Source organism: Panthera uncia, chromosome A2 (genome assembly GCF_023721935.1).
Source record: "Panthera uncia isolate 11264 chromosome A2, Puncia_PCG_1.0, whole genome shotgun sequence".
NCBI classification, from domain to species: domain Eukaryota; kingdom Metazoa; phylum Chordata; class Mammalia; order Carnivora; family Felidae; genus Panthera; species Panthera uncia.
The window spans coordinates 22805024-22816548 of NC_064816.1; positions in this window are offsets into that span (position 1 = coordinate 22805024).

Sequence of the window (11525 nt, forward strand, 5' to 3'; positions counted from 1 at the left end):
TTTCTTTTTATAAATAGAAAGCCAACCTAATATTACCTCAAATACTTCCTTGATATTGCTATTTCCTTCAGGACTGAGATTTTTCAAAATTGTATTCTGCCTCGAGGTAATCATTATGAGCATCAATTATCATCATGTGAATACAGAAGTCTGGTAAATACAATATTAGTGTTACAGTCTTGGGCAAGTGACTCAAACTCTCTGTGCTTCGGGTTTTTTTTTTTTTTTTTTACCTGTAAAATGAGGATAACAATAATTCCTAGCTCACAGGGTTGTTGCAAAGATTAAACAAGTTGATACACATAAAACACTCAATAGGGTATCTGGCACAGGGTCAACTTTATTGCTATGATATTTTCTCATTACCTTTCAACGTATTACTGGATGAATGTATCTTTGTAGAAATTGGTGGCTCCCATTTGTAGTAAAATTAGACTTTAGTCAGCATCTAATGTTGAAGAGAAAATATTTAGAGAAAAGTAAGTATTGAATTTTAAATAAAATTTAGACTCCCATCCAAGTCTGGGTGGCTCAGGTCACGATCTGATGGTTTGAAAGTTCGAGCCCTGCATCAGGCTCTGTGCTGACTATGTGGAGCCTGCTTGGGATTCTCTCTCTTTCTCTCTCCCTCTCTCTCTTCCCCTCCCCCACTCATACTTTCTCTCTCTCAAAATAAATAAACTTTAAATAAAATTGAGACTCTGAATTATAAATGCAAACCAGTTTTCACTATAAACATTAGGTCTCTGGGTTTCATGATACACAGAGAAAATAATGAGAGGTGAACTCACAAATGTCCTCTAGACTTTTGGATGCTGGAGTGGGCTAATAAGTGACCACAGAGATATAATGACAAGGAGCCTTTGGGGCCAGGATGAAGGGGGGTCAAAGAGATGCCCAAAGTAGGTCAGAGGGAGAGAGAGCAGCAGGAGCCCATATGCAGGCTCAGGTCTGGGCCAGGCAATTTCAGTTGCAGCATCAGTGAGCTGCCAATAGGCTGGTTGATCTTGGCAGGCCACTGAAGTCCCAAGTACCTCTATTTTACCATCTGTAAAAATGAGAGGAATAATAACACCTCCTGTTTCTTCAATTTAAAATGAACATAAAGAGAATGAGTAGCACTTCTAAAGTTAGGAGTTAGAACATTTAACTGTTCTACAACAAACATGCACTTCTTGTGTGGTAAAGAAAAACAGCTTTGTAAAAGTTACTTATTAAGGAAATAATTAGTGTAGTATGTGAACACACAGGGCTGACCTAATATTATAGGAAATGTGAGGGCTTGGACCTTAGAAAACGCTGATGTTTGAAATGCAAGACTAGTCACTTACTATGACCTGGAGCAAGTTACTGAACTTTTCTCAAGGCTCAGTTTGTGTGTGTGTTAAAGTTAGGACAATATTGTACTCAATGGGAGGACTGTCAGCAACAAAAAAAGATAAAATATGTAAAGTGTTCTGGCACTTAGTAGGGGTGTGTGTGTGTGTGTGTGTGTGTGTGTGTGAGAGAGAGAGAGAGAGAGAGAGAGAGAGAGAGAGAGAGAGAAATAATACATGACCGGGACATGGGGTGTAGACCAAGGCTATTAAATCTATGACCTAGTATCTATGATCCATGGTAGGCATCAAGAAGGTCGGTGAACCCCTTGAAATTTATTTTGTGCCTGTGGATTTTCTAGAAAGACAATCCTCAGTTATTATGTTTTCCATCCAAGGGTTCCATGAACTTGTAAAGGTTAAGCATGCCTACATAGATAAAGAGATAGACCGATGTATACTTTGCTCCCATGTTGCCCACTGCCCCTAATCTAATTCTGAGTGCATAAACAGTGGTTATCTAGAGCGAATCTCCCCCATGCAAATATACCAGGTTCTCCTTTATGGAGGAAAACTGGAACCTGGAAGAAACTATCCCTTTGACAGAGACCAAAATTTCATAGTAAATAGTAATAGTGGGGAAGAGATTTGGTACTTTATCTTTTTTTTTTTTTTTTTTGAGAGAGAGAGAGAGAGAGAGAGAGAGAGAATGAGAACGAATCTCAGACAGGCTCCATGTTCAGTGCAGAGCCTGATGTGGGGCTCGGTCTCAGGATCTTGGGATCACGATCTTGGGATCACGATCTGAGCCAAAGCCAAGAGTTGGACACTCAACTGACTGAGCCACCCAGGTGCCCTGGCATTTTATATTTAAAATTGAGGCTAAAATTTTTAGAAATTACTACATATATCTTATTTTTTATAAAATTTAGCTTACAATGCCAACAACTCACTAGTTTGCATAAAGAACAAAAAGTAAAATATGTGGATTTTTATTTGGCCTATTTCTTTTCCTAACCAGGTTGTACGAGTACATGATGTGACATCCTTTATACTTCCATGAGCACAGTTATAAAGAGGGTGGCATTCACAAACATATTCCAGACTTTTACCATTTTCCCAAGGATCTATTATAAGCCTCTAACATCCAGTCACTCACTGGGAAGCCCCTGGGCTGTGATCATGCTTACTGACTTTTCCTTTTTTAAACTGATAAGAAATTATCTTCATTTGTTAATAAATTTGCTTGTGACACAAACTTGGTTTCCAACATCACTTTCATCAACGTGATAAAATCTTGTGTCTTTTGAGAAATTTGCTTTTCATTTTTCATATGATATATAATCTATTTTCACTGTACTCTTGGATACTGGATAATCCAGAAAAGACAGATGTACGAAGAGCTGACTCTCAACACAGTGGGAGGCCCAGCATTAAATGGGGGAAGATGTCTAAATGAGCCTAATTTGATAAGTGGTCAATTATTTCATGAATGTTTTAATGTCATAGCAACTTTGGCTTTCCTATAATCTTTGAACCACCAGCTTCAGAGAGTAAATTTTTAGATAAAGGGAATTTAAGGAAAACCCCTGGATAGTTAGTAGAAACTGGTACCAAGTTGGTGAAGGGACAAAAAGGCCCTTTCAATGCTTCCTCCCATAAAAGCCATGTTGTGCATAGTGACTGATGAGGGAGAAAGAATACATTTCAGGCAAGTGTATGTTATATAAACCCTTTTAGGATCGGTCCATGAACTCCTGTCTAGTGGAAAATGAGGCCCACATTCCAAACCAATTTCACAAACCCCCCACCTCCCCGACTTTGTTAATAACAACTCATTTTTACATAGGGGGTTGCCTATTCTGCAATTGTGTTATAGTGAATTTTTGCTTATTGTGTTTCTGGATAATAAGGTGTGCCTGTGTTCTCTTCTCACATATCAGTTTGCAGAAAGTAATTGCCCTGCAATTCTTAACCCAACCCCTTCATGCATTCCTTTCTGCATTGTTCTAGTTCGTTGTGTCTGTGTTGTCACCTGAGAGCTGATCTTCCTTGACTGAAGTCCATTCGAGGAGCACCTTTATCCTTCAAGATGTCTGGTGCAAAGATGGGCTGTTTTGACTGAACTAACAAAACACGTAGAGAACATCTTTTCCCAAAGTACTCTTGTGTTGCTTCCCCAAGAAAAGTCAGTATGTAAAATAAAACTGGTGGTATTCAGACTCATGACTTGGGTTTTTTTTTTTTTTTTTTTTTTGGTGGAGGGGGTAGGAGTGTTACTTTATAAATATAACCCAAAGAATAATGATATTAATATTTGCTCATTTTTTAACCAACATCTTATGATGTGCGAGACACTGTTAGGCATTTTATAATACATATTCTATTTTAATCCTTATAATAACCCTCCCTGTATGGGTTTTATTTTTCTTCTGTAGAATGAAAGTTCCATATAGGCAAGTATTTTTCTCTTTTTGTTTATTGTTGCATCCCTGATGCCTAGAACAGTGCCTGGAATACAGCAGGCACCCAATCAATATTTGTTGAATAATGAATGAATCCCCGTTTTCAGATAAAGAAACTGAGCCACAAGGAGGCCAATTATAAGCAATTTGCTGAAGGGCATGGAGGTGATAAGGGATAAATGATATTTCAAACAAAATCTAATACCAAAACCCAGGGTCTTAAAAGATATGCTCTCTCCTCCATTCAATACATACACATCCACTCCCACAGTGACACCCACAAACACACACTGATACCCACCCGCACTTAGACACACACATGCAGAGGCTGCCCCAGCTTGTCCACTCCCTCAGCAAATCACTGGCCAATTGCTGAAGGGACAAAAACCCAACCTCCCTCATCCCAAGTCTGTCCTCCTCCAACAAAAGTCCTCCGTGGGCTCTTCTGTCCACAGTTCTCACTAGTTTGTGGTGACCTCCTTGCCCAGTTCTCATTCCCTGTGTCACCACCCCCGCCCCCTGAAGACTTTTAATTATAACCACCACACAGTCTATACTGTCAGGGAGAGAGCCTGTTTGGCAACAGCTGCGAAAGCTGAACTAAGTTATTTAGGGATTAATCCACTGCTGAATGTAGTCTTACAAGTATGGCTTTGGGGGAAAAAAAGATAAAAGGAGCTAATGCCGTTCGTATAAATGTGAACTTATATACAACACAGACGCAGGCACACCCACAAGTACGTGGACTAAAAGTTAAAATATGATTATCAAAGGATAAGAAGGACTTACAACTGTAATGTAAAACATTAAGAAATATGTCCCAGCTTTCTGTGTTCTGGAGGGATACAAGTGTGCTCTCAGCCAAGGAGAGGAGGGAAAAAAGAGAGATAGCAAATTGAAATATCTTTAGGTAGACTTAAACATAGCTTCAGAGATTATAATTCAGATCAAGGCTAGAGCTCCATTTCAACATTCCTTGACTGCTAGTAATATAACAAAGGCCTGCAAATTGGGAGGTACGTCCGCTTGGGTAGGGATGCTTATCTGATCTCAGCCCATCTTTCTTCATGTTTCAATCCCAGAACAGCTGCCCTCCTCTTGGTGAGAAATTCAGCAATGGCAGCCGAAAACCCAGCAGGCCAAAAAAAGCACAGCTGACTGAGACCCAGTTGAGGCAGCTCCCCCACCCCGGATGTGTGTGCCCTCTGCTGGGTGGAGTAGATGTGGGCTGCTGCTGGGACATCTCAGGAGACTGCTGGCAGGAAGCTGCCACGCCCCACAGTAAGGTAGTGCTCACTGGTCCCCCGGTGGGAGGGGGTGGCAGGACAGTGACAGACAACGTGACCTTAAGAAGATGGTGGCTCAAAAGGGGCTTGGCTGCTTTGCCACATGTCCAGGCAGATTTCCTGAAGCTGGGGGGGTGAGATGGTGGGGGGGGTATCTTTTCCTAACGTGCTCATTCATTTACTTACTCGTTTGTTTGCTCATTCACCTTCCATTCATTCAAATGTTAACAAAGCAATGCAGTGCATCAGTCATATGCACAGACTTGGAGGACAGATTTGGGTGGGACTTCCAGCCCTCACATGTACTGGCTGTGAGACTTTGGGGGGAGTTACCTGACCAAACTTCAGTATCCTCACCTGTACAGTAGAAATGATAACAGTGCCCACACCTCATAGGGCTGCTGCTAGGAGACTATGAGTTAGTTCCAGATAAAGATCTTTACATACTTCCTGGAGCATAGTAAGTGCTCAACAAATAGCAAACATTAGGATGAGGACGGCAGTCATGTCAGAGTCATCAAAGATCTCTTACACAGGCTGTTGCCTCCTACGGCACCTTGCATGGTGCTGACAAGCAGAAAAAGCTTACATAGTAGTAACAAGATAAAATGTAAAAAGTAAGTAAGTCCTTAGGGAAAGTTCCAGAGAGAGCCCCAGAGAGAAAGAGAGACCACTGGACCTAGAGTTTCTCTACCAAAAAAGGATATCACTATCCCACTGTCTAGGTGTAGAGACGTGGCTGCTGCAGTCTGGGCACCTTCTAAGGGGCTGGAGCATACAAAGGGCTCCCAGTAGGTCAAAAGGAGAGAAGCTGTTTCTGCTGTCATGCTCCTTCAAAAGATAGCCTTTGTGGGTCACTGGAGGGAGGCAGAAGAGAGGGGGTGAAAGTGGGGTGGGGAGGGGACACATACTACCAAGACACTGAACAACTTGTTGCTCTGTGTTGTTGAACAAGGCTGAGCGAGGCCATGAATGGAGGCTCCCTTTCATCTCTAATATCTCAGAACTTCAGGCTCATCTGAAAGGCCAGCTCCCTGAGAATGTCCTGAGGAACACAAGTTCTACAAGGTGTCCTCCTCAAAAGCATTCCAGGGCCACATACATAAGTACATTTGTGACACGCGTCAGACTATACCTCCCTCTTAGAGTCTGAGTGCTCATTAGCATAGTAAAGGCTCTGAGAAGTCCTACAACAATCTGCTTAGCTTAGTTTAGTTCAAAATTATTCAAAATAGTTATTTAATAATACCTATGTCCCAATCCTCTCATTTCATATATAAAGGAGGAGTGTAGGTCTACAATGAAGAAGAGGCTTTCTCAACATCAAACCACACAGTCAGAGAAGAGCTAAATCTGATTTCTAGTTCTGGTGAAGAAGTCTTTGCCTTCCTCCTCCTTTCTCCATGGAGCCAGGACACCCCTGGTATGTGCCACTGCTCCTCGAAGTAGGTGGTGACGATGCTGACATTGCTGTCAAGCAGAAGTCATTCAAAGTGACTGCCTTATAACACAGTGCTAACAACAAGTCTTAAAAGCCCACTCTGAAATGTCCAGCAGGGAACAGATTGTAAATCCCAGTTTTTGGAAGACATGCAGGTGGGTAAGGAAGCAGGGGAAAAGCACAGGATTCAGTATCCCAGGATGTCCACTGCCAGAGCTGGCCACATGCACTGAGTCACAGAGCCTCAGTTTCCTCATTGAGAAACAAAAGGATTATCTTTGAGTTCTATTTGTGATTCCAGAGAAGAAATTCTCTGGTTGACTACATGGTGTTCTGGGGAGCCCCAAATCTACCATTGCAACTCTTACCCCCCTCCCCACCCTTGGTGATTGTTATGCTTCTCTGCCTCCTCACATAGCACAGCATCCCCTGCTCAAAATCCTCCCAAGACTCTCTAGTTGTCCAGGAAGAACACTCAGCCTACTTTCGCTGGTCTGCATACCTATGTACTTACCTGTGTACTTAGCTGCTGCCTGCCTCTCCAGTATCATCTCTTACCACCTTCCCTTTCCCACCTGATCACTTCTACCCTGGCTTCCTGCTGCTGGCTCCCTCAGCTCTGGTGTCACATTCCTCCATCAGCCTTTTGGACAATTTTATCTGAGGCAGCATCCTCACCCTTATGCTTTTAAATTACCTGCTTAATTTCTGACTCCTCCCAAGAGAATGTAAAACCCTGGAGGGCAGAGTATTGTTTGTTTACTGCTCTATACTACTGCTTGTTTAGGCACAAAGACTGGCAAAAAGAAGGTGGCTGGTAAATTTCAGCGAAGTGAAGTGAAGTGAAGTGGAGTGAAGTGAATGAATGGATGGATTCTTTGCCAAGAAAAAGATGGCTCACCCTTTTAAGATGCAGGTGAAATAAAACTGTCTGAATTCTCAGGCAGAACTGAAAAGCTACCTGCTTTGTTTTCCCAAAGCCCTTTTTGCTTGCCTCTCAGAGGACAATGAATGCAACTCTGTCCTCTCTGCTTTCAGGGCACACATCTGCTTTGAGGGCAGGGACCAGTGTGTTGTCCTGTAAGTCCTAGGCCTCCTGCAGGTCCTCCACAGTGCTTAGAGAATTAATGAATTGCTCTTCTAGAACCCAAACATCTCTGTATTCACACAATCAAGGGTTTGCTTCCTCTCCAGGAAAGATAAGCCAGAGGAGTTTTAAAGCCTACATTTAAACTGTTTACAACTCCGTGTCCGTGTGTGTGTCCCCCAAGAGAAAGATCATCTGGAAGCCACGTGGTCTAGTGGAAGGAGCATTTAGTGGGAGCCTTGCATCTTGGGTTCTACTCTCAGGCCTTGCTTGAGCTGGCCCATTCACCTCCCTGAACCTTTGCTATCTTGTTATTAGAGGGGAAGGGGTTGAAAAGCCTGAAATCTGAACACCCTCCTAGTCCTTACTTGCTTTGCCTTTGTGGCTCAGTCCTCCATATTCTCCCTCTAAACAGCCCATACATGTGATGTGATAATGGCCATGTCTGATAAGGGTAGCCAAACAAGCATTTTGCTAAGAAAAATGTTATGTTAAAAAAAAAAAAAACACCCCAAGTCATCCATTCTGCTCTAATTGGTGTTTTAATTCAGACTGCATCTGCCATGCACAAGCTTGTCCCAAATGAGGGGACTTACAAATTTGCTAAGGGTTCAGGACTTCCCACAGATTGCAAAAAAGTCAGAATCACAGCAGCTCCAAAGCTCCAAACCCTATTGCATTTCATTCTACCCAGCCCTGCAGATGAGCTTCAAAGCCTGCTTGGTCAGCAAACATTTCTGCTGGCCTGGAAAAGCTCTGCAGTTCTTCCCAGCCATTCCCTACTAGGACTGGGACACCAGAGCAATGAAGAGTGGGGATAAGCCATTTTCCATTCCTGTGAACATTTCAGGGCCTGGAGCCTGCCTTCTTTCAGATTCCATGGACCTTTGCTAATTTGTATGACAGCTTCAATGTAAATAGGACACATCTGCATGGGTTAAAAAAATAGCCACTCATTGTAAAGGGCAGTGCACTGTGTTTATTTATTATCTACAACTGGAAATCAGGTTTTGTTTCTGGTCTAGGACAGCTGATGGTTTGCGACAACCTCCAAGGCATTTTGGAATAGTTTTAGTTGACTATTGACTTTAAAAAGCATTTTATGCTCATTTTATTTTCCATGATTCTTTCTCAACTACCCAGCTGGGAGAAGAAAATGAGCATCTATAAAGGCGGATATTTACAGTATGCATATCTCATGTACCTCATGAGGCATACACACCTGACAGATGTCAGCTGCCTGGTGATGACCACACTCCTCTTCATAGTATTAATAACGCCTATTTGCTGGGCAGGTACTTAGTGCCAAGTAAGGGCTTCATGGACCTTCTCTCCTTTCGTCCTCTCAATCACCTTAGGAAGCACATGTCAGCATTTTGCTCAGAAATGAGGAAAGTGAGGCACAGAGAGAATTAAGCACACTAAGACTATAATACTGGAAAGCACTGGGATTGGATTTGAGTCCACAGCCTATGTTCTTAAGCATCTTAGCATCCTGTAGTAGCCTCACACTTAGCTACCAAGCTGGGCTACCAGTTAAGGAATACAAAGGAGTCTAAAGTTAAATCTGGGTGGGTGGGTAAAGGAAATTTATTTTATTTTATTTTATTTTATTTTATTTTATTTTATTTTAATATTTATTTACTTTTGAGACAGAGAGAGACAGAGCATGAAGCGGGGAGGGTCAGACAGAGAGGAAGACACAGAATCTGAGACAGGCTCCAGGTTCCGAGCTGTCAGCACAGAGCCTGACGCGGGGCTCGAACTCATGGACTGCGAGATCATGACCTGAGCTGAAGTCGGATGCTCAACCGACTGAGCCACCCAGGCGCCCCAAGGAAATTTATTTTAAAAAGAGGTATAAACTCAGGTTTGAAAAACACTTCTTTAGTTTCAGTTCAGAAGGATGTTTTTAGTTTTACTCAATTATCTCTCCTGAAATTGATAACACTTTATACACACACGTCCCATGTATATGTATACATCCAAAATCACTATTTCTATAGTTATTTTTTTATGAATTCCTCTATCATTCACCTAAATTCTATTGAATTCAACAGGTAAGATAATAAAAGATTATGCCTACCAGTAATAATGATGACAGACCAGCAAGTAACATTTTTGGTTATTTATCACAGCCTGAAAATGTAGGAAGAAATATGAGAAGTCATCTTGAAAATTGTAACAAGTTATTGTAATCTGTCAAAAGAGCACCATAAAACAATGACAAAGATAATACTGATGTGGAAAGATGTCCAAACTACATGAAGTGCAAATCAGGGAGTTACACAATAATTTACATAATACAAACTCATTTCTTATGAAAATGTGTGTGTGTGTGCATGTGTGTGTGTGTGTGTGTGTGTGTGTGTGCATGCATATGTCTATAAGAATCTCTGGAAGGGCACAGAGTCAGTGGATTTAGGGATGTTGATGAGGGAACTTCCACTTTTCACTTCAAGCATTTCTGGTATGTCTAACTTTTTATGAGCATGTATTTTTAATTTAAATAGCAATAAAGATGACATTTAAAAGCACTCCCAGCCAGCTGACACAGGCAGCCCAGGTCACCACTGGTGTGCTCTCCATGGTGGTTCCTGCCATCGAGGCCACATCTGCTCTCCCAGGTCATCTACCTGCTAGCCCCTCTCTGTCTTGGAAAGCCCACACCATCTCAGAATACCAGGGCTGGTGGGCGCCTGGGTGGCGCAGTCGGTTAAGCGTCCGACTTCAGCCAGGTCACGATCTCACGGTCCGTGAGCTCGAGCCCCGCGTCAGGCTCTGGGCTGATGGCTCGGAGCCTGGAGCCTGTTTCCGATTCTGTGTCTCCCTCTCTCTCTGCCCCTCCCCCGTTCATGCTCTGTCTCTCTCTGTCTCAAAAATAAATAAAAAACGTTGAAAAAAAAATTTTAAAAAAAAAAAAAAAAAAAAAAGAATACCAGGGCTGGCGAAATCAGCTAAAATGCCCCGAGCATCTTTCTGTGTGATTCTTCAGCTACTCAGGTCTCCCTCCTTTTCATCCTCTTCCTGGCTACATGTCCTCATGGCCTTACCCTCTGCATGCAGCAAGGGCAAAGTTGCCAGGAACTGCTAGCACCCCAGACAAGGGTGCTGAACTAGTCATCTTGATGAGGAAGGCTTACTCCAAGCCAGCTGGTCAAGAGGACATTAAAGGAATGCACAGATCTCAGCTCCTCCAGTCAAGCAACCCTCTAGGCTCGAGTACCCCCTTTGCTCTTGGCCTGTCCAACTGGCCCACCTATGCTAAGCTCTGGTGTGAAAAGCTCGCATGCTTGGTTTCTCAGAAGGTGCGCTGCCCAGCCGATCTGCAGGACACACATCAGGTGCCGGGTGGCAGCAGCTGCCAATCAGACGGCTTTTCTGCGTGAGCCTACTTCCCCCGAGCTTTGAGAACGCGGTTTCCAATCTGACTTTCATGTTTCAGGGCTGAAGTTTCAAGGACGCATCTGGACAAAATATGCTTTCCATGTAGGCCAATTTATTTATTTATTGCTTATGACATTGTACTTGGCAGCTAAGGAGATATAAAACAATTTGAACCACTCTGCAGAAAACGGTTGCAGAGTTGCCACTGGAGACCCCAGTGGAAGATAATGGAGGAGAATGGAATCTCGCAGATCTTTCTGTAATTGACAGGCAGAGCCTCAGAGGCAAGCGCGGCCAGCGGGCATTCCTGTTAGGAGCTCACTTACATCTCTTTCCAGCCTCAACTCCTGCTTTGGCACAAGCAGGAGACCAGAGGCATGTGTTGGAAGCCTCATCTGACAGGACAAATGAAGCCAGTCTGAGGGCTTTTGCCATTCACCCCTCATCACTGGGGCAGATGGAATGTTTTAAAGGGTCTCTTGAACACTTGCTAATGCAGTGGCTAATGCTGACTGCTTCCTTCGGCCCTTCTCCTGCTGACAC